This window comes from Cervus elaphus, chromosome 18 (genome assembly GCF_910594005.1).
Source record: "Cervus elaphus chromosome 18, mCerEla1.1, whole genome shotgun sequence".
NCBI lineage: Eukaryota > Metazoa > Chordata > Mammalia > Artiodactyla > Cervidae > Cervus > Cervus elaphus.
The window spans coordinates 1,096,988-1,121,056 of NC_057832.1; positions in this window are offsets into that span (position 1 = coordinate 1,096,988).

The following is a 24,069-nucleotide window of genomic DNA, read 5'->3' on the forward strand; positions in this document are numbered from 1 at the left end:
GGACAACTCGGGATTCTCCTCGAGGCTTGGCAGGGCAATTGGGACGCCTCTCCAGCTGAGGCGGGAGACCAAGGGTCCCTTTCCACGTGCCACAGGAATCCTGGGACTCCTATCAAGTTTCATGAGGAGTCAGGCATCGTCTCCTTTGGAGGCACTGATCTCCGCGTACCTCTGGAATTTTCAAAGGTTGTGAGGCCTCCAGTCGCGATGAGGTGGGTAACTAGTTCTTTTTCTGTGGTTGCCACAGGGGATTCAGACATACTTTCGTATTGGGAGATGCAAGACGAGCCTGCATTCAAGTCACTGCAGGGATATCCGGCCTTATTTCGAGTCAGGGCATCGCGGTGTCCATTCCACTTGAGGCTGCAAACTCAGGGTCCCTCTCACATACCTAGAGCTGAGAGAAGCCTCCTCTTGAGGTGCGTGTGGTAAGGTGGTATTCCTCTGGAGTCGAAGCCAGGGACTAACCTCTCATCTCGAGTTGATTTTTGGTCCACGGAGCTCTTTCGTGTTGCTACAGTGACCTCAGGATCCCTCTAGCCTTGAAACAGTGTTCTTGGGGTTTCTCTGCAGTGCCATCAAGGAAATCAAGGCTCCTTTCATGTGTGATGTGCAACACGGAATTGCTCTGCATGCAGTGCAGAGTATCGGGCCTCATTTTGCGCCGACGGGGAAGTCTCATGGTTTTCTCGAGTTGCGGTGGGAACCTGGGGTATATTCTCGAGTTACGACGGGGATAGCCCTTCCACCCTCGTTTTTGTTCAGCGACGTCAGGACTCCTGCCTAGTTGCGAGGGACAACTCGGGATTCTCCTCGAGGCTTGGCAGGGCAATTAGGACGCCTCTCCAGCTGAGGCGGGAGACCAAGGGTCCCTTTCCACGTGCCACAGGAATCCTGGAACTCCTATCAAGTTTCACGAGGAGTCAGGCATCGTCTCCTTTGGAGGCACTGATCTCCGCGTACCTCTGGAGTTTTCAAAGGATGTGAGGCCTCTGGTCGCGATGACGTGGGGAACTAGGTCTTTCTCTGTGGTCTCCACAGGGGATTCAGACATCCTTTCATCTTGGGAGATGCAAAACGTGCCTGCATTCAAGTGACTGCTGGGATATCCGGCCTTATTTCGAGTCAGGGCATCGCGGTGTCCATTCCACTTGAGGCCGCAAACTCAGGGTCCCTATCACATACATAGAGCTGAGAGAAGCCTCCTCTTGAGGTGCTTGTGGTAAGGTGGTATTCCTCTGGAGTCGAAGCCAGGGACTAACCTCTCATCTCGAGTTGATTCTTGGTCCACGGAGCTCTTTCGTGTTGCTACAGTGACCTCAGGATCCGTCTAGCCTTGAAACAGTGTTCTTGGGTTTTCTCTGGCGTGCCATCAAGGAAATCAAGGCTCCTTTCATGTGTGATGTGCAACAGGGATTTGCTCTGCACGCAGTGCAGGGTATCGGGCCTCATTTTTCGGCGAGGGGGAAGTCTCATGGTTTTTCTCGAGTTGCGGCGGGAACCTGGGGTATATTCTCGAGTTACGACGGGGATGGCCCTTCCACCCACGTGTTTGTTCAGCGACGTCAGGACTCCTGCCTAGTTGCGAGGGACAACTCGGGATTCTCCTCGAGGCCTGGCAGGCCAATTGGGATGCCTCTCCAGCTGAGGCGGGAGACCAAGCGTCCCTTTCCACGTGACACAGGAATCCTGGGACTCCTATCAAGTTTCACGAGGAGTCAGGCATCGTCTCCTTTGGAGGCACTGATCTCCGCGTACCTCTGGAGTTTTCAAAGGATGTGAGGCCTCCGGTCGCGATGAGGTGGGGAACTAGTTCTTTCTCTGTGGTCTCCACATGGGATTCAGACATCCTTTCGTCTTGGGAGATGCAAGACGAGCCTGCATTCAAGTCACTGCAGGGATATCCGGCCTTATTTCGAGTCAGGGCATCGCGGTGTCCATTCCACTTGAGGCCGCAAACTGAGGGTCCCTCTCACATATCTAGAGCTGAGAGAAGCCTCCTCTTGATGTGCTTGTGGTAAGGTGGTATTCCTCTGGAGTCGAAACCAGGGACTAACCTCTCATCTCGAGTTGATTTTTGGTCCACGGAGCTCTTTCGTGTTGCTACAGTGACCTCAGGATCCCTCTAGCCTTGAAACAGTGTTCTTGGGGTTTCTCTGCAGTGCCATCAAGGAAATCAAGGCTCCTTTCATGTGTGATGTGCAACACGGAATTGCTCTGCACGCAGTGCAGGGGAATCGGGCCTCATCTCGCGGCGAGGGGCAAGTCTCATGGTTTTTCTCGAGTTGCGGCGGGAACCTGGGGTATATTCTCGAGTTACGACGGGGATGGCCCTTCCACCCACGTGTTTGTTCAGCGACGTCAGGACTCCTGCCTAGTTGCGAGGGACAACTCGGGATTCTCCTGGGTGCTTGGCAGGGCAATTGGGACACCTCTCCACCTGAGGCGGTAGGCCAAGGGTCCCTTTACACGTGCCACAAGAATCCTGGGACTCCTATCAAGTTTCACGAGGAGTCAGGCATCGTCTCCTTTGGAGGCACTGATCGCCGCGTACCTCTGGAGTTTTCAAAGGATGTGAGGCCTCCGGTCACGATGAGGTGGGGAACGAGGTCTTTCTCTGTGGTCTCCACAGGGGATTCAGACATCCTTTCGTCTTGGGAGATGCAAGACGAGCCTGCATTCAAGTCACTGCAGGGATATCCGGCCTTATTTCGAGTCAGGGCATCGCGGTGTCCATTCCACTTCAGGCCGCAAACTCAGGGTCCCTCTCACATACATAGAGCTGAGAGAAGCCTCCTCTTGAGGTGCTTGTGGTAAGGTGGTATTCCTCTGGAGTCGAAGCCAGGGACTAACCTCTCATCTCGAGTTGATTCTTGGTCCACGAAGCTCTTTCGTGTTGCTACAGTGACCTCAGGATCCCTCTAGCCTTGAAACAGTGTTCTTGGGGTTTCTCTGGAGTGCCATCAAGGAAATCAAGGCTCCTTTCCTGTGTGACGTGCAAGACGTAATTGCTCTGCACGCAGTGCAGGGGAACCTGGCCTCATCTCGCGGCGAGGGGGAAGTCTCATGGTTTTTCTCGAGTTGCGGCGGGAACCTGGGGTATATTCTCGAGTTACGACGGGGATGGCCCTCCACACACGTGTTTGTTCAGCCACGTCAGGACTCCTGCCTAGTTGTGAGGGACAACTCGGGATTCTCCTCGAGGCTTGGCAGGGCAATTAGAACGCCTCCGCAGCTGAGGCGGGAGACCAAGGGTCCCTGTCCACGTGCCACAGGAATCCTGGGACTCATATCAAGTTTCACGAGGAGTCAGGCATCGTCTGCATTGGAGGCACTGATCTCCGCGTACCTCTGGAGTTTTGAAAGGATGTGAGGCCTCCGGTCGCGATGAGGTGGGGAACTAGGTGTTTCTCTGTGGTCTCCACAGGGGATTCAGACATCTTTCCTCATGGGAAATGAAAGACGAGCCTGCATTCAATTCACTGCAGGGATATCGCGACTTATTTCGAGTCAGGGCATCGCGGTGTCCATTCCACTTGAGGCCGCAAACTCAGGGTCCGTCTCACATACCTAGCGCTGAGAGAAGCCTCCTCTTGAGGTGCTTGTGTTAAGGTGGTATTCCTCTGGAGTCGAAGCCAGGGACTAACCTCTCGTCTCGAGTTGATTTGTGGTCTACGGAGCTCTTTCGTGTTGCTACAGTGACCTCAGGATCCCTCTAGCCTTGAAACAGTGTTCTTGGAGTTTCTCTGGACTGCCATCAAGGAAATTAAGGCTCCTTTCATGTGTGATGTGCAAGACGGAATTGCTCTGCACGCAGTGCAGGGGAATCGGGCCTCATTTTGCGGCGAGGGGGAAGTCTCATGGTTTTTCTCAAGTTGCGGCGGGAACCTGGGGTATATTCTCGAGTTACGACGGGGATGGCCCTTCCACACACGTGCTTGTTCAGCGACGTCAGGACTCCTGCCTAGTTGCGAGGGACAACTCGGGATTCTCCTCGAGGCTTGGCAGGGCAATTGGCACGCCTCTCCATCTGAGGGGGGAGACCAAGTGTCCCTTTCCACGGGCCACAGGAATCTTGGGTCTCCTATCAAGTTTCATGAGGAGTCAGGCATCGTCTCCTTTGGAGGCACTGATCTCCGCGTACCTCTGGAGTTTTCAAAGGATGTAAGCCCTCCGGTCGCGATGAAGTGGGGAACTATGTCTTTCTCTGTGGTCTCCACAGGGTATTCAGACATCCTTTCGTCTTGGGAGATGCAAAACGAGCCTGCATTTAAGTCACTGCAGGGATATCCGGCCTTATTTCGAGTCAGGGCATCGCGGTGTCCATTCCACTTGAGGCCGCAAATTCAGGGTCCCTCTCACATTGCTAGAACTGAAAGAAGCCTCCTCTTGAGGTGCTTGTGGTAAGGTGGTATTCCTCTGGAGTCGAAGCCAGGGACTAACCTCTCATCTCGAGTTGATTTTTGGTCCACGGAGCTCTTTCCTGTTGCTACAGTGACCACGGGATACCTCTAGCCTTGAAACAGTGTTCTTGGGGTTTCTCTGGAGTGCCATCAAGGAAATCAAGGCTCCTTTCATGTGTGATGTGCAGCACGGAATTGCTCTACACGCATTGCAGGGGAATCGGGCCTCATCTCGCGACGAGGGGGAAGTCTCATGGTTTTTCTCGAGTTGCTGCGGGAACCTGGGGTATATTCTCTAGTTACAACGGGGATGGCCCTTCCACACACGTGTTTGTTCAGTGACGTCAGGACTCCTGCCTAGTTGCGAGGGACAACTCGGGATTCTCCTGGAGGCTTGGCAGGGCAATTGGGATGAATCTCTGGCTGAGGCTGGAGACCAAGGGTCCCTTTCCACGTGCCACAGGAATCCTGGGACTCCTATCAAGTTTCACGAGGAGTCAGGCATCGTCTCCTTTGGAGGCACTGATCTCCGCGTACCTCTGGAGTTTTCAAAGGATGTGAGGCCTCCGGTCGCAATGAGGTGGGGAACTAGGTCTTTCTCTGTGGTCTCCACAGGGGATTCAGACATCCTCTCTTCTTGCGAGATGCAAGACGAGCCTGCCTTCAAGTCACTGCAGGGATATCCGGCCTTATTTCGAGTCAGGGCATCGCGGTGTCCATTCCACTTGAGGCCGCAAATTCAGGGTCCCTCTCACATACCTAGAGCTGAGAGAAGCCTCCTCTTGAGGTGCTTGTGGTAAGGTGGTATTCCTCTGAAGTCGAAGCCAGGGACTAACCACTCATCTCGAGTTGATTCTTGGTCCACGGAGCTCTTTCTTGTTGCTACAGTGACTTCAGTATCCCTCTAGCCTTGAAACAATGTTCTTGGGGTTTCTCTGGAGTGCCATCAAGAATATCAAGGCTCCTTTCCTGTGTGATGTGCAACACGGAATTGCTCTGCACACAGTGCAGGGGAATCGGGCCTCATCTCGCGGCGAGGGGGAAATCTCATGGTTATTCTCGAGTTGCGGCGGGAACCTGGGGTATATTCTCGAGTTACGACGGGGATGGCCCTTCCACACACATGTTTGTTCAGCGACGTCAGGACTCCTGCCTAGTTGCGATGGACAACTCGGGATTCTCCTCGAGGCTTGGCAGGGCAATTGGGATGCCTCTCCAGCTGAGGCGGGAGACCAAGGGTCCCTTTCCATGTGCCACAGGAATCCTGGGACTCTTATCAAGTTTCACGAGGTGGCAGGCATCGTCTCCTTTGGAGGCACTGATCTCCGCGTACCTCTGGAGTTTTCAAAGGATGTGAGGCCTCCGGTCGCGATGAGGTCGGGAACTAGGTCTTTCTCTGTCGTCTCCACAGGGGATTCAGATATACTTTCGCCATGGGAGATGCAAGACGAGCCTGCATTCAAGTCACTGCAGGGATATCCGGCCTTATTTCGAGTCAGGGCATCGCGGTGTCCATTCCACTTGCGGCTGCAAACTCAGGGTCCCTCTCACATACCTTGAGCTGAGAGAAGCCTCCTCTTGAAGTGCTTGTGGTAAGGTGGTATTACTCTGGAGTCGAAGCCATGGACTAACCTCTCATCTCGAGTTGATTTGTGGTCCACGGAGCTCTTTCGTGTTGCTACAGTGACCTCAGGATCCCTCTAGCCTTGAAAGAGTGCTCTTGGGGTTTCTCTGGAGTGCCATCAAGGAAATCAAGGCTCCTTTCATGTGTGATGTGCAACACTGAATTGCTCTGCACGCAGTGCAGGGGAATCGGGCCTCATCTCGCGGCGAGGGGGAAGTCTCATGGTTTTTCTCGAGTTGCGGCTGGAACCTGGGTTATATTCTCGAGTTACAACGGGGATGGCCCTTCCACCCACGTGCTTGTTCAGCCACGTCAGGACTCCTGCCTAGTTGCGATGGACAACTCGGGATTCTCCTCGAGGCTTGGTAGGGCAATTGGGACGCCTCTCCAGCTGAGGCGGGAGACCAAGGGTTCCTTTCCACGTGCCACAGGAATCCTGGGACTCCTATCAAGTTTCACGAGGAGTCAGGCATCGTCTCCTTTGGAGGCACTGATCTCCGCGTACCTCTGAAGTTTTCAAAGGATGTGAGGCCTCCGGTCGCGATGAGGTGGGGAAGTAGGTTTTCTCTGTGGTCTCCACAGGGGATTCAGACATCCTTTCGTCTTGGGAGATGCAAGACGAGCCTGCATTCAAGTCACTGCAGGGATATTCGGCCTTATTTCGAGTCAGGGCATCGCGGTCTCCATTCCACTTGAGGCCGCAAACTCAGGGTCCCTCTCACATACCTCGAGCTGAGATAAGCCTGCTCTTGAGGTTCTTGTGGTAAGGTGGTATTCCTCTGGAGTCGAAGCCAGGGACTAACCTCTCATCTCGAGTTGATTCTTGCTCCACGGAGCTCTTTCGTGTTGCTACAGTGACCTCAGGATCCCTCTAGCCTTGAAACCGTGTTCTTGGGGTTTCTCTGGAATGCCATCAAGGAAATCAAGGCTCCTTTCATGTGTGATGTGCAACAGGGAATTGCTCTGCACGCAGTGCAGGGTATCGGGCCTCATTTTTCGGCGAGGGGGAAGTCTCATGGTTTTTCTCGAGTTGCGGCGGGAACCTGGGGTATATTCTCGAGTTACGACGGGGATGCCCTTCCATACACGTGTTTGTTCAGAGACGTGAGGACTCCTGCCTAGTTGCCAGGGACAACTCGGGATTCTCCTCGAGGCTTGGCAGGCCAATTGGGATGCCTCTCCAGCTGAGGCAGGAGACCAAGCGTCCCTTTCCACGTGCCACAGGAATCCTGGGACTCCTATCAAGTTTCACGAGGAGTCAGGCATCGTCTCCTTTGGAGGCACTGATCTCCGCGTACCTCTGGAGTTTTCAAAGGATGTGAGGCCTCCGGTCGCGATGAGGTGGGGAACTAGGTCTTTCTCTGTGGTCTCCACAGGGGATTCAGACATTCTTTCGTCTTGGGAGATGAAAGACGAGCCTGCATTCAAGTCACTGCAGGGATATCCGGCCTGATTTCGAGTCACGGCTTCGCGGTGTCCATTCCACTTGAGGCTGCAAACTCAGGGTCCCTCTCACATACCTAGAGCTGAGAGAAGCCTCCTCTTGAGATGCTTGTGGTAAGGTGGTATTCCTCTGGAGTCGAAGCCAGGGACTAACCTCTCATCTCGAGTTGATTCTTGGTCCACGGAGCTCTTTTCTGTTGCTACAGTGACCTCAGGATCTTTCTAGACTTAAAAGAGTGTTCTTGGCGTTTCTCTGGAGTGCCATCAAGAATATCAAGGCTCCTTTCATGTGTGATGTGCAACACGGAATTGCTCTGCACGCAGTGCAGGGGAATCGGGCCTCATCTCGCGGCGAGGGGGAAGTCTCATGGTTTTTCTCGAGTTGCGGCGGGAACCTGGGGTATATTCTCGAGTTACGACGGGGATGGCCCTTCCACACACGTGTTTGTTCAGCGACGTCAGGACTCCTGCCTACTTGCGAGGGACAACTCGAGATTCTCCTCGAGGCCTGGCAGGGAAATTGGGACGCCTCTCCAGCTGAGGCGGGAGGCCAAGGGTCCCTATCCACGTACCACAGGAATCCTGGGACTCCTATCAAGTTTCACGAGGAGTCAGGCATCGTCTCCTTTGGAGGCACTGATCTCCGCATACCTCTGGAGTTTTCAAAGGATGTGAGGCCTCCGGTCGCGATGAGGTGGGGAACTAGGTCTTTCTCTGTGGTCTCCACAGGGGATTCAGACATCCTTTCTTCTTGGGAGATGCAAGACGAGCCTGCATTCAAGTCACTGCAGGGATATCCGGCCTTATTTCGAGTCAGGGCATCGCGGTGTCCATTCCATTTGAGGCCGCAAATTCAGGGTCCCTCTCACATACCTAGAGCTGAGAGAAGCCTCCTCTTGAGGTGCTTGTGGTAAGGTGGTATTCCTCTGAAGTCGAAGCCAGGGACTAACCTCTCATCTCGAGTTGATTCTTGGTCCACGGAGCTCCTTCGTGTTGCTACAGTGACCTCAGGATCCCTCTAGCCTTGAAACAGTGTTCTTGGGTTTTCTCTAGAGTGCCATCAAGGAAATCAAGGCTCCTTTCCTGTGTGATGTGCAACACGGAATTGCTCTGCACACAGTGCAGGGGAATCGGCCCTCATCTCGCGGCGAGAGGGAAATCTCATGGTTATTCTCGAGTTGCGGCGGGAACCTGGGGTATATTCTCGAGTTACGACGGGGATGGCCCTTCCACACACATGTTTGTTCAGCGACGTCAGGACTCCTACCTAGTTGCGATGGACAGCTCGGGATTCTCCTCGAGGCTTGGCAGGGCAATTGGGACGCCTCTCCAGCTGAGGCGGGAGACCAAGTGTCCCTTTCCATGTGCCACAGGAATCCTGGGACTCTTATCAAGTTTCACGAGGTGGCAGGCATCGTCTCCTTTGGAGGCACTGATCTCCGCGTACCTTTGGAGTTTTCAAAGGATGTGAGGCCTCCGGTCGCGATGATGTCGGGAACTAGGTCGTTCTCTGTCGTCTCCACAGGGGATTCAGATATACTTTCGCCATGGGAGATGCAAGACGAGCCTGCATTCAAGTCACTGCAGGGATATCCGGCCTTATTTCGAGTCAGGGCATCGCGGTGTCCATTCCACTTGAGGCTGCAAACTCAGGGTCCCTCTCACATACCTTGAGCTGAGAGAAGCCTCCTCTTGAAGTGCTTGTGGTAAGGTGGTATTACTCTGGAGTCGAAGCCATGGACTAACCTCTCATCTCGAGTTGATTTGTGGTCCACGGAGCTCTTTCGTGTTGCTACAGTGACCTCAGGATCCCTTTAGCCTTGAAAGAGTGCTCTTGGGGTTTCTCTGGAGTGCCATCAAGGAAATCAAGGCTCCTTTCATGTGTGATGTGCAACACTGAATTGCTCTGCACGCAGTGCAGGGGAATCGGGCCTCATCTCGCGGCGAGGGGGAAGTCTCATGGTTTTTCTCGAGTTGCGGCTGGAAACTGGGTTATATTCTCGAGTTACGACGGGGATGGCCCTTCCACCCACGTGTTTGTCCAGCCACATCAGGACTCCTGCCTAGTTGCGATGGACAACTCGGGATTCTCCTCGAGGCTTGGTAGGGCAATTGGGACGCCTCGCCAGCTGAGGCGAGAGACCAAGGGTTCCTTTCCCCGTGCCACAGGAATCCTGGGACTCCTATCAAGTTTCACGAGGAGTCAGGCATCGTCTCCTTTGGAGGCACTGATCTCCGCGTACCTCTGGAGTTTTCAAAGGATGTGAGGCCTCCGGTCGCGATGAGGTGGGGAACTAGGTCTTTCTCTGTAGTCTCCACAGGGGATTCAGACATCCTTTCGTCTTGGGAGATGCAAGACGAGCCTGCATTGAAGTCACTGCAGGGATATCCGGCCTTATTTCGAGTCAGGGCATCGCGGTGTCCATTCCACTTGAGGCCGCAAACTCAGGGTCCCTCTCACATACCTAGAGCTGAGAGAAGCCTCCTCTTGAGGTGCTTGTGGTAAGGTGGTATTCCTCTGGAGTCGAAGGCAGGGACTAACCTCTCATCTCGAGTTGATTTTGGGTCCACGGAGCTCTTTCGTGTTGCTACAGTGACCTCAGGATCCCTCCAGCCTTGGAACATTGCTCTTGGGGTTTCTCTGGAGTGCCATCAAGGAAATCAACGCTCCTTTCATGTGTGATGTTCAAGATGGAATTGCTCTGCACGCAGTGCACAGGAATCGGGCCTCATCTCGCGGCGAGGAGGAAGTCTCATGGTTTTTCTTAAGTTGCGGCGGGAACCTGGGGTATATTCTCGAGTTACGACAGGGATGGCCCTTCCACCCAGGTGTTTGTTCAGACACGTCACGACTCCTGTCTAGTTGCAAGGGATAACTCGGGATTCTACTCAAGGCTTGTCAGGGCAATTGGGATGCCTCTCCAGCTGAGGCGGGAGACCAAGGGTTCCTTTCCACGTGCCACAGGAATCCTGAGACTCCTATCAAGTTTCACGAGGAGTCAGGCATCGTCTCCTTTGGAGGCACTGATCTCCGCGTACCTCTGGATTTGTCAAAGGATGTGAGGCCTCCGGTCACGATGAGGTGAGGAACTAGGTCTTTCTCTGTGGTCTCCACAGTGGATTCAGACATCCTTTCGTCATGGGAGATGCAAGACGAGCCTGCATTCAAGTCACTGCAGGGATATCCGGCCTTATTTCGAGTCAGGGCATCGTGGTGTCCATTCCACTTGAGGCCACAAACTCAGGGTCCCTCTCACATACCTAGAGCTGAGAGAAGCCTCCTCTTGAGGTGCTTGTGGTAAGGTGGTATTCGTCTGGAGTCGAAGCCAGGGACTAACCTCTCATATGGAGTTGATTCTTGGTCCACGGAGCTCTTTCGTGTTGCTACAGTGACCTCAGGATCCCTCTAGCCTTGAAAGAGTGTTCTGGGGTTTCTCTGGAGTGCCATCAAGGAAATCAAGCCTCCTTTCATGTGTGATGTGCAACAGGGAATTGCTCTGCACGCAGTGCAGGGTATCGGGCCTCATTTTTCGGCGAGGGGGAAGTCTCATGGTTTTTCTCGAGTTGCGGCGGGAACCTGGGGTGTATTCTCGAGTTAGGACGGGGATGGCCCTTCCACCCACGTGTTTGTTCAGCGACGTCAGGACTCCTGCCTAGTTGCGAGGGACCACTCAGGATTCTCCTCGAGGCTTGGCAGGGCAATTGGGACGCCTCTCCAGCTGAGGCGGTAGACCAAGTGTCCCTTTCCACGTGCCACAGCAATCCTGGGACTCCTATCAAGTTTCACGAGGAGTCAGGCATCGTCTCCTTTGGAGGCACTGATCTCCGCGTACCTCTGGAGTTTTCAAAGGATGTGAGGCCTCCGGTCGTAATGAGGTGGGGAACTAGGTCTTTCTCTGTGGTCTCCACAGGGGATTCAGACATCCTTTCATCTTGGGAGATGCAAGACGAGCCTGCATTCAAGTCACAGCAGGGATATCAGGCCTTATTTCGAATCAGAGCATCGCGGTGTCCATTCCACTTGAGGCCGCAAACTCAGGGTCCCTCTCACATACCTAGAGCTGAGAGAAGCCTCCTCTTGAGGTGCTTGTGGTAAGGTGGTATTCCTCTGGAGTCGAAGCCAGGGATTAACCTCTCATCTCGAGTTGATTCTTGGTCCACGAAGCTCTTTCGTGTTGCTACAGTGACCTCAGGATCCCTCTATCCTTGAAACAGTGTTCTTGCGGTTTCTCTGGAGTGCCATCAAGGAAATCAAGGCTCCTTTCCTGTGTGATGTGCAACACGTAATTGCTCTGCACGCAGTGCAGGGGAATCTGGCCTCATCTCGCGGCGAGGGGGAAGTCTCATGGTTTTTCTCGAGTTGCGGCGGGAACCTGGGGTATATTCTCGAGTTACGTCGGGGATGCCCCTCCACACACGTGTTTGTTCAGCCACGTCAGAACTCCTACCTAGTTGCGAGGGACAACTCGGGACTCTCCTCGAGGCTTGACAGGGCAACTGGAACGCCTCTCCAGCTGAGGCGGGAGACCTAGGCTCCCTTTCCACGTGCCACAGGAATCCTGGGACTCCTATCAAGTTTCACGAGGAGTCAGGCATCGTCTCCATTGGAGGCACTGATCTCCGCGTATCTCTGGAGTTTTCAAAGGATGTGAGGCCTCCAGTCGCGATGAGGTGGGGAACTAGGTGTTTCTCTGTGGTCTCCAAAGGGGATTCAGACATCCTTTCATCTTGGGATATGCAAGACGAGCCTGCATTCAAGTCACTGCAGGGATATCCGGCCTTATTTCGAGTCAGGGCATCGCGGTGTCCATTCCACTTGAGGCCGCAAACTCAGGGTCCCTCTCACATACCTAGAGCTGAGAGAAGCCTCCTCTTGAGGTGCTTGGGGTAAGGTGGTATTCCTCTGGAGTCGAAGCCAGGGACTAACCTCTCATCTCGAGTTGATTTTTGGTCCACAGAGCTCTTTCGTGTTGCTACAGTGACCTCAGGATCCCTCTAGCCTTGAAACAGTGTTCTTGAGGTTTCTCTGGAGTGCCATCAAGGAAATCAAGGTTCCTTTCGTGTGTGATGTGCAACACGGAATTGCTCTGCATGCAGTGCAGGGGAATCGGGCCTCATCTCGCGTCGAGGGGGAAGTCTCATGGTTTTTCTCGAGTTGCGTCGGGAACCTGGGGTATATTCTCGAGTTACGACGGGGATGGCACTTCCACACACGTGTTTGTTCAGCCAAGTGAGTACTCCTGCCTAGTTGCGAGGGACAACTCGGGATTCTCCTCGAGGCTTGGCAGGGCAATTGAGACGCCTTTCCAGCTGAGGCGGGACACCAAGTGTCCCTTACCACGTGCCACAGGAATCCTGGGACTCCTATCAAGTTTCACGAGGAGTCAGGCATCGTCTCCTTTGGAGGCACTGAGATGTGCATACCTCTGGAGTTTTCAAAGGATTTGAGCCCTCCGGTTGCGATGAGGTGGGGAACTAGGTGTTTCTCTGTGGTCTCCACAGGGGATTCAAACATCCTTTCGTCTTGGGAAATGCAAGACGAGCCTGCATTGAAGTCACTGCAGGGATATCCGGCCTTATTTAGAGTCAGGGCATCGCGGTGTCCATTCCACTTGAGGCCGCAAACTCAGGGTCCCTCTCACATACCTAGAGCTGAGAGAAGCCTCCTCTTGAGGTGCTTGTGGTAAGGTGGTATTCCTCTGGAGTCGAAGCCAGGGACTAACCTCTCATCTCGAGTTGAATTTTGGTCCACGGAGCTCTTTCATGTTGCGACAGTGACCTCAGAATCCCTCTAGCCTTGAAACAGTGTTCTTGGAGTTTCTCTGGAGTGCCATCAAGGAAATCAAGGCTCCTTTCATGTGTGATGTGCAACACGGAATTGCTCTGCTCTCAGTGCCGGGTATCGGGCCTCATTTTGCTACGAGGGGGAAGTCTCATGGTTTTTCTCGAGTTGCGATGGGAACCTGGGGTATATTCTTGAGTTACGACGGGGATGGCCCTTCCACACACGTGTTTTTTCAGGGACGTCAGGACTCCTGCCTAGTTGCAAGGGACAACTCGGGATTCTCCTCGAGGCTTGGCAGGGCAATTGGGACGCCTCTCCAGCTGAGGCGGGAGACCAAGGGTCCCTTTCCACGTGCCAGAGCAAACTTGGGACTCCTATCAAGTTTCACGAGAAGTCAGGCATCATCCCTTTAGGAGGAACTGATCTCCGCGTACCTCTGGAGTTTTCAAAGGATGTGAGGCCTCCTGTCGCGATGAGGTGAGGAACTAGGTCTTTCTCTGTGGTCTCCACAGGGGATTCAAACATCCTTTCTTCTTGGGAGATGCAAGACGAGCCGGCATTCAATTCACTGCAGAGATATCTCGCCTTATTTCGAGTCAGGGCATCGCGGTGTCCATTCCACTTGAGGCCGCAAACTCAGGGTACCTCTCACATACCTAAAGCTGAGAGAAGACTCCTCTTGAGGTGCTTGTGGTAAGGTGGTATTCCTCTGGAGTCGAAGCCAGGGACTAACCTCTCATCTCGAGTTGATTTTTCGTCCACGGAGTACTTTCGTGTTGCTACAGTGACCTCAGGATCCCTCTAGTCTTGAAACAGTGTTCTTGGGGTTTCCCTGGAGTGCCATCAAGGAAATCAAGGCTCCTTTCATGTGTGATGTGCAACACGGATTGCTCTGCACGCAGTGCAGCGGAATCGGGCCTCATCTCGCGGCGAGGGGGAAGTCTCATGGTTTTTCTCGAGTTGCGGCGGGAACCTGGGGTATATTCTCGAGTTATGACGGGGATGGCCCTTGCACCCACGTGTTTGTTCAGCGACGTCAGGACTCCTGCCTAGTTGCGAGGGACAACTCGGGATTCTCCTCGAGGCTTGGCAGGGCAATTGGGACGCCTCTCCAGCTGAGGCGGAAGACCAAGGGTCCCTTTCCACGTGCCACAGTAATCCTGGGACTCCTATCAAGTTTCACGAGGAGTCAGGCATCGTCTCCTTTGGAGGCACTGATCTCCACGTACCTCTGGAGTTTTCAAAGGATGTGAGGCCTCCGGTCGCGATGAGGTGGGGAACTAGGTATTTTTCTGTGGTCTCCAAAGGGGATTCAGACATCCTTTCGTCTTGGGAGATGCAAGACGAGCCTGCATTCAAGTCACTGCAGGGATATCCGACCTTATTTCGAGTCAGGGCATGGCGGTGTCCATTCCACTTGAGGCCGTAAACTCAGCACATAGCTAGAGCTGAGAGAAGCCTCCTCTTGAGGTGCTTATGGTAAGGTGGTATTCCTCTGGAGTCGAAGCCAGGGACTAAACTCTCATCTCGAGTTGATTTTTGGTCCACAGAGCTCTTTCGTGTTGCTACAGTGAACTCAGGATCCCTCAACCTTGAAACAGTGTTCTTGGGGTTTCTCTGGAGTGCCATCAAGGAAATCAAGGCTCCTTTCATGTGTGATGTGCAACACGGAATTGCTCTGCACGCAGTGCAGGGGAATCGGGCCTCATCTCGCGGCGAGAGGGAAGTCTCATGGTTTTTCTCGAGTTGCTGCGGGAACCTGGGGTATATTCTCGAGTTACGACGGGGATGGCCCTTCCACCCACGTGTTTGTTCAGCGACGTCAGGACTCCTGCCTAGTTGCGAGGCACAACACGGGATTCTCCTCGAGGCTTGGCAGGGCAATTGGGACGCCTCTCCAGCTGAGGCGGGAGACCAAGGGTTCCTTTCCACGTGCCTCAGGAATCCTGGGACTCCTATCAAGTTTCACGAGGAGTCAGGCATCGTCTCCTTTGGAGGCACTGATCTCCGCGTACCTCTGGAGTTTTCAAAGGATGTGAGGCCTCCGGTCGCGATGAGGTGGGGATCTAGGTCTTTCTATGTGGTCTCCACAGGGGATTCAGACATCCGTTCATCATGGGAGATGCAAGACGAGCCTGCATTCAAGTCACTGCTGGGATATCCGGCCTTATTTCGCGTCAGGGCATTGCGGTGTCCATTCCACTTGAGGACGCAAACTCTGGGTCCCTCTCACATACCTAGAGCTGAGAGACGCCTCCTCTTGAGGCGCTTGTGGTAAGGTGTTATTCCTCTGGAGTCGAAGCCAGGGACTAACCTCTCATCTCGAGTTGAATTTTGGTCCACGGAGTTCTTTGGTGTTGCTACAGTGACCTCAGGATCCCTCTAGCCTTGAAACAGTGTTCTTGGGGTTTCTCTGGAGTGCCATCAAGGAAACCAAGGCTCCTTTCATGTGTGATGTGCAACACGAAATTGCTCTGCACGGAGTGCAGGTTAATCGGGACTCATCTCGCGGCGAGGGGGAAGTCTCATGGTTTTTCTCGAGTTGCGGCGGGAACCTGGGGTATATTCTCGAGTTATGACGGGATGGCCCTTCCACACACGTGTTTGTTCAGCGACGTCAGGACTCCTGCCAGTTTGCGAGGGACAACTCGGGATTCACCTCGAGGCTTGGCAGGACAATTGGGACGCCTCTCCAGCTGAGGTGGAAGACCAAGGGTCCCTTTCCACGTGCCACAGGAATCCTGGGACTCCTATCAAGTTTCACGAGGAGTCAGGCATCGTCTCCTTTGGAAGCACTGATCTCCGCGTACTTCTGGAGTTTTCAAAGGATGTGAGGCCTCCGGTCGCGATGAGGTGGGGAACTAGGTCTTTTTCTGTGGTCTCCACAGGGGATTCGATCATCCTTTCGTCTTGGGAGATGCAAGATGAGCCTGCATTCAAGTCACTGCAGGGATATCCGGCCTTATTTAGAGTCAGGGCATCGCGGTGTCCATTCCACTTGAGGCCGCAAACTCAGCACATAGCTAGAGCTGAGAGAAGCCTCCTCTTGAGGTGCTTGTGGTAAGGTGGTATTCCTCTGGAGTCGAAACCAGGGACTAACCTCTCATCTCAAGTTGATTGTTGGTCCACGGAGCTCATGCCTGTTGCTACAGTGACCTCAGGATCCCGCTAGCCTTGAAACAGTGTTCTTGGGGTTTCTCTGGAGTGCCATCAAGGAAATCAAGGCTCCTTTCATGTGTGATGTGCAACACGGCATTGTTCTGCACGCAGTGCAGGGGAATCGGGCCTCATCTCGCCGCGAGGGGGAAGTCTCTTGGTTTTTCTGGAGATGCGGCGGGAACCTGGGGTATATTCTCGAGTTACGACGAGCATGGCCCTTCCATCCACCTGTTTGTTCAGCGACGTCAGGACTCCTGCCTAGTTGCGTGGGACAACTCGGGATTCTCCTCGAGGCTTGGCAGGGCAATTGGGACGCCTCTCCAGCTGAGGCGGGAGACCAAGGGTCCCTTTCCACGTGCCACAGGAATCCTGGGACTCCTATCAAGTTTCACGAGGAGTCAGGCATCGTCTCCTTTGAAGGCACTGATCTCTGCGTACCTCTGGAGTTTTCAAAGGATGTGAGGCCTCCGGTCGCGGTGAGGTGGGGAACTAGGTCTTTCTCTGTGGTCTTCAAAGGGGATTCAGACATTCTTTCATCTTGGGAGATGCAAGACGAGCCTGCATTCAAGTCACTGCAGGAATATCCGGCCTTATTTCGCGTCAGGGCATCGCGGTGTCCATTCCACTTGAGGACGCAAACTCAGGGACCCTCTCACATACCTAGAGTTGAGAGAAGCCTCCTCTTGAGGTGCTTGTGGTAAGGTGGTATTCCTCTGGAGTCGAAGCCAGGGACTAACCTCTCATCTCGAGTTGAATTTTGGTCCACGGAGCTCTTTCGTGTTGCTACAGTGACCTCAGGATCCCTCTAGCCTTGAAACAGTGTTCTTGGGGTTTCTCTGGAGTGCCATCAAGGAAATCAAGGCTCCTTTCATGTGTGATGTGCAACACGGAATTGCTCTGCTCTCAGTGCCGGGTATCGGGCCTCATTTTGCGGCGAGGGGGAAGTCTCATGGTTTTTCTCGTGTTGCGATGGGAACCTGTGGTATATTCTTGAGTTACGACGGGGATGGCCCTTCCACACACGTGTTTGTTCAGGGATGTCAGGACTCCTGCCTAGTTGCGAGGGACAACTCGGGATTCTCCTCGAGGCTTGGCAGGGCAATTGGGACGCCTCTCCAGCTGAGGCGGGAGACCAAGGGTCCCTTTCCACGTGCCAGAGCAAACTTGGGACTCCTATCAAGTTTCACGAGGAGTCAGGCATCGTCCCTTTAGGAGGAACTGACCTCCGCGTACCTCTGGAGTTTTCAAAGGATGTGAGGCCTCCTGTCGCGATGAGGTGGGGAACTAGGTCTTTCTCTGTGGTCTCCACAGGGGATTCAGACATCCTTTCTTCTTGGGAGATTCAAGACGAGCCTGCATTCAAGTCACTGCAGGGATATCCGGCCTTATTTCGAGTCAGGGCATCGCGGTGTCCATTCCACTTGAGGCCGCAAATTCAGGGTCCCTCTCACATACCTAGAGCTGAGAGAAGCCTCCTCTTGAGGTGCTTGTGGTAAGGTGGTATTCCTCTGAAGTCGAAGCCAGGGACTAACCTCTCATCTCGAGTTGATTCTTGGTCCACGGAGCTCTTTCGTGTTGCTACAGTGACCTCAGGATCCCTCTATCCTTGAAACAGTGTTCTTGGGTTTTCTCTAGAGTGCCATCAAGGAAATTAAGGCTCCTTTCCTGTGTGATGTGCAACACGGAATTGCTCTGCACACAATGCAGGGGAATCGGGCCTCATCTCGCGGCGAGGGGGAAATCTCATGGTTATTCTCGAGTTGCGGCGGGAACCTGGGGTATATTCTCGAGTTACGACGGGGATGGCCCTTCCACACACATGTTTGTTCAGCGACGTCAGGACTCCTACCTAGTTGCGATGGACAACTCGGGATTCTCCTCGAGGCTTGGCAGGGCAATTGGGACGCCTCTCCAGCTGAGGCGGGAGACCAAGGGTCCCTTTCCATGTGCCACAGGAATCCTGGGACTCTTATCAAGTTTCACGAGGTGGCAGGCATCGTCTCCTTTGGAGGCACTGATCTCCGCGTACCTCTGGAGTTTTCAAAGGATGTGAGGCCTCCGGTCGCGATGAGGTCGGGAACTAGGTCTTTCTCTGTCGTCTCCAAAGGGGATTCAGATATACTTTCGCCATGGGAGATGCAAGACGAGTCTGCATTCAAGTCACTGCAGGGATATCCGGCCTTATTTCGAGTCAGGGCATCGCGGTGTCCATTCCACTTGAGGCTGCAAACTCAGGGTCCCTCTCACATACCTTGAGCTGAGAGGAGCCTCCTCTTGAAGTGCTTGTGGTAAGGTGGTATTACTCTGGAGTCGAAGCCATGGACTAACCTCTCATCTCGAGTTGATTTGTGGTCCACTGAGCTCTTTCGTGTTGCTACAGTGACCTCAGGATCCCTCTAGCCTTGAAAGAGTGCTCTTGGGGTTTCTCTGGAGTGCCATCAAGGAAATCAAGGCTCCTTTCATGGGTGATGTGCAACACTGAATTGCTCTGCACGCAGTGCAGGGGAATCGGGCCTCATCTCGCGGCGAGGGGGAAGTCTCATGGTTTTTCTCGAGTTGCGGCGGGAACCTGGGGTATATTCTCGAGTTACGACGGGGATGTCCCTTCCACCCACGTGCTTGTTCAGCCACGTCAGGACTCCTGCCTAGTTGCGATGGACAACTCGGGATTCTCCTCGAGGCTTGGTAGGGCAATTGGGACGCCTCTCCAGCTGAGGCGGGAGACCAAGGGTTCCTTTCCACGTGCCACAGGAATCCTGGGACTCCTATCAAGTTTCACGAGGAGTCAGGCATCGTCTCCTTTGGAGGCACTGATCTCCGCGTACCTCTGGAGTTTTCAAAGGATGTGAGGCCTCCGGTCGCGATGAGGTGGGGAAGTAGGTTTTCTCTGTGGTCTCCACAGGGGATTCAGACATCCTTTCGTCTTGGGAGATGCAAGACGAGCCTGCATTCAAGTCACTGCAGGGATATTCGGCCTTATTTCGAGTCAGGGCATCGCGGTCTCCATTCCACTTGAGGCCGCAAACTCAGGGTCCCTCTCACATACCTAGAGCTGAGATAAGCCTGCTCTTGAGGTTCTTGTGGTAGGGTGGTATTCCTCTGGAGTCGAAGCCAGGGACTAACCTCTCATCTCGAGTTGATTCTTGCTCCACGGAGCTCTTTCGTGTTGCTACAGTGACCTCAGGATCCCTCTAGCCTTGAAACCGTGTTCTTGGGGTTTCTCTGGAGTGCCATCAAGGAAATCAAGGCTCCTTTCATGTGTGATGTGCAACAGGGAATTGCTCTGCACGCAGTGCAGGGTATCGGGCCTCATTTTTCGGCGAGGGGGAAGTCTCATGGTTTTTCTCGAGTTGCGGCGGGAACCTGGGGTATATTCTCGAGTTACGACGGGGATGCCCTTCCATACACGTGTTTGTTCAGAGACGTGAGGACTCCTGCCTAGTTGCGAGGGACAACTCGGGATTCTCCTCGAGGCTTGGCAGGCCAATTGGGATGCCTCTCCAGCTGAGGCAGGAGACCAAGCGTCCCTTTCCACGTGCCACAGGAATCCTGGGACTCCTATCAAGTTTCACGAGGAGTCAGGCATCGTCTCCTTTGGAGGCACTGATCTCCGCGTACCTCTGGAGTTTTCAAAGGATGTGAGGCCTCCGGTCGCGATGAGGTGGGGAACTAGGTCTTTCTCTGTGGTCTCCACAGGGGATTCAGACATTCTTTCGTTTTGGGAGATGAAAGACGAGCCTGCATTCAAGTCACTGCAGGGATATCCGGCCTGATTTCGAGTCACGGCTTCGCGGTGTCCATTCCACTTGAGGCTGCAAACTCAGGGTCCCTCTCACATACCTAGAGCTGAGAGAAGCCTCCTCTTGAGATGCTTGTGGTAAGGTGGTATTCCTCTGGAGTCGAAGCCAGGGACTAACCTCTCATCTCGAGTTGATTCTTGGTCCACGGAGCTCTTTTCTGTTGCTACAGTGACCTCAGGATCTTTCTAGCCTTGAAAGAGTGTTCTTGGCGTTTCTCTGGAGTGCCATCTAGAATATCAAGGCTCCTTTCATGTGTGATGTGCAACACGGAATTGCTCTGCACACAGTGCAGGGGAATCGGGCCTCATCTCGCGGCGTGGGGGAAGTCTCATGGTTTTTCTCGAGTTGCGGCGGGAACCTGGGGTATATTCTCGAGTTACGACGGGGATGGCCCTTCCACACACGTGTTTGTTCAGCGACGTCAGGACTCCTGCCTACTTGCGAGGGACAACTCGAGATTCTCCTCGAGGCCTGGCAGGGAAATTGGGACGCCTCTCCAGCTGAGGCGGGAGACCAAGGGTCCCTATCCACGTACCACAGGAATCCTGGGACTCCTATCAAGTTTCACGAGGAGTCAGGCATCGTCTCCTTTGGAGGCACTGATCTCCGCACACCTCTTGAGTTTTCAAAGGATGTGAGGCCTCCGGTCGCGATGAGGTGGGGAACTAGGTCTTTCTCTGTGGTCTCCACAGGGGATTCAGACATCCTTTCTTCTTGGGAGATGCAAGACGAGCCTGCATTCAAGTCACTGCAGGGATATCCGGCCTTATTTCGAGTCAGGGCATCGCGGTGTCCATTCCATTTGAGGCCGCAAATTCAGGGTCCCTCTCACATACCTAGAGCTGATAGAAGCCTCCTCTTGAGGTGCTTGTGGTAAGGTGGTATTCCTCTGGAGTCGAAGCCAGGGACTAACCTCTCATCTCGAGTTGATTCTTGGTCCACGGAGCTCCTTCGTGTTGCTACAGTGACCTCAGGATCCCTCTAGCCTTGAAACAGTGTTCTTGGGTTTTCTCTAGAGTGCCATCAAGGAAATCAAGGCTCCTTTCCTGTGTGATGTGCAACACGGAATTGCTGTGCACACAGTGCAGGGGAATCGGCCCTCATCTCGCGGCGAGAGGGAAATCTCATGGTTATTCTCGAGTTGCGGCGGGAACCTGGGGTATATTCTCGAGTTACGACGGGGATGGCCCTTCCACCCACGTGTTTGTCCAGCCACGTCAGGACTCCTGCCTAGTTGCGATGGACAACTCGGGATTCTCCTCGAGGCTTGGTAGGGCAATTGGGACGCCTCTCCAGCTGAGGCGAGAGACCAAGGGTTCCTTTCCACGTGCCACAGGAATCCTGGGACTCCTATCAAGTTACACGAGGAGTCAGGCATCGTCTCCTTTGGAGGCACTGATCTCCGCGTACCTCTGGAGTTTTCAAAGGATGTGAGGCCTCCGGTCGCGATGAGGTGGGGAACTAGGTCTTTCTCTGTAGTCTCCACAGGGGATTCAGACATCCTTTCGTCTTGGGAGATGCAAGACGAGCCTGCATTCAAGTCACTGCAGGGATATCCGGCCTTATTTCGAGTCAGGGCATCGCGGTGTCCATTCCACTTGAGGCCGGAAACTCAGGGTCCCTCTCACATACCTAGAGCTGAGAGAAGCCTCCTCTTGAGGTGCTTGTGGTAAGGTGGTATTCGTCTGGAGTCGAAGCCAGGGACTAACCTCTCATCAGGAGTTGATTCTTGGTCCACGGAGCTCTTTCGCGTTGCTACAGTGACCTCAGGATCCCTCTAGCCTTGAAAGAGTGTTCTGGGGTTTCTCTGGAGTGCCATCAAGGAAATCAAGGCTCCTTTCATGTGTGATGTGCAACACGGAATTGCTCTGCACGCAGTGCAGGGGAATCGGGCCTCATCTCGCGGCGAGGGGGAAGTCTCATGGTTTTTCTCGAGTTGCGGCGGGAACCTGGGGTATATTCTCGAGTTACGACGGGGATGGCCCTTCCACCCGCGTGTTTGTTGAGCGACGTCAGGACTCCTGCCTAGTTGCGAGGGACCACTCAGGATTCTCCTCGAGGCTTGGCAGGGCAATTGGGACGCCTGTCCAGCTGAGGCGGTAGACCAAGTGTCCCTTTCCACGTGCCACAGCAATCCTGGGACTCCTATCAAGTTTCACGAGGAGTCAGGCATCGTCTCCTTTGGAGGCACTGATCTCCGCGTACCTCTGGAGTTTTCAAAGGATGTGAGGCCTCCGGTCGTAATGAGGTGGGGAACTAGGTCTTTCTCTGTGGTCTCCACAGGGGATTCAGACATCCTTTCATCTTGGGAGATGCAAGACGAGCCTGCATTCAAGTCACAGCAGGGATATCAGGCCTTATTTCGAATCAGAGCATCGCGGTGTCCATTCCACTTGAGGCCGCAAACTCAGGGTCCCTCTCACATACCTAGAGCTGAGAGAAGCCCCCTCTTGAGGTGCTTGTGGTAAGGTGGTATTCCTCTGGAGTCGAAGCCAGGGATTAACCTCTCATCTCGAGTTGATTCTTGGTCCACGAAGCTCTTTCGTGTTGCTACAGTGACCTCAGGATCCCTCTATCCTTGAAACAGTGTTCTTGCGGTTTCTCTGGAGTGCCATCAAGGAAATCAAGGCTCCTTTCCTGTGTGATGTGCAACACGTAATTGCTCTGCACGCAGTGCAGGGGAATCTGGCCTCATCTCGCGGCGAGGGGGAAGTATCATGGTTTTCCTCGAGTTGCGGCGGGAACCTGGGGTATATTCTCGAGTTACGTCGGGGATGCCCCTCCACACACGTGTTTGTTCAGCCACGTCAGGACTCCTGCCTAGTTGCGAGGGACAACTCTAGATTCTCCTCGAGGCTTGGCAGGGCAATTAGAACGCCTCTGCAGCTGAGGCGGGAGACCAAGGGTCCCTTTCCACGTTCCACAGGAATCCTGGAACTCCTATCAAGTTTCACGAGGAGTCAGGCATCGTCTGCATTGGAGGCACTGATCTCCGCGTACCTCTGGAGTTTTGAAAGGATGTGAGGCCTCTGGTCACGATGAGGTGGGTAACTAGGTCTTTCTCTGTGGTCTCCACAGGGGATTCAGACATCTTTCCTCATGCGAGATGCAAGACGAGCCGGCATTCAAGTCACTGCAGGGATATCCGGCCTTATTTCGAGTCAGGGCATCGCGGTGTCCATTCCACTTGAGGCCACAAATTCAGGGTCCCTCTCACATACCTAGAGCTGAGAGAAGCCTCCTCTTGAGGTGCTTGTGGTAAGGTGGTATTCCTCTGGAGTCGAAGCCGGAGACTAACCTCTCATCTCGAGGTGATTTTTGGTCCACGGAGCTCTTTCGTGTTGCCTCAGTGACCTCAGGATTCCTCTAGCCTTGTAACAGTGTTCTTGGGGTTTCTCTGGGGTGCCATCAAGGAAATCAAGGCTCCTTTCCTGTGTGATGTGCAACAGGGAATTGCTCTGCACGCAGTGCAGGGGAATCGGGCCTCATCTCCCGGCGAGGGGGAAGTCTCATGGTTTTTCTCGAGTTGCGGCGGGAACCTGGGGTATATTCTCGAGTTCCGACGGGGATGGACCTTCCACCCACGTGTTTGTTCAGCGACGTCAGGACTCCTACCTAGTTGCGAGGGACAACTCGGGACTCTCCTCGACGCTTGGCAGGGCAACTGGGACGCCTCTCCAGCTGAGGCGGGAGACCTAGGCTCCCTTTCCACGTGCCACAGGAATCCTGGGACTCCTATCAAGTTTCACGAGGAGTCAGGCATCGTCTCCATTGGAGGCACTGATCTCCGCGTATCTCTGGAGTTTTCAAAGGATGTGAGGCCTTCAGTCGCGATGAGGTGGGGAACTAGGTGTT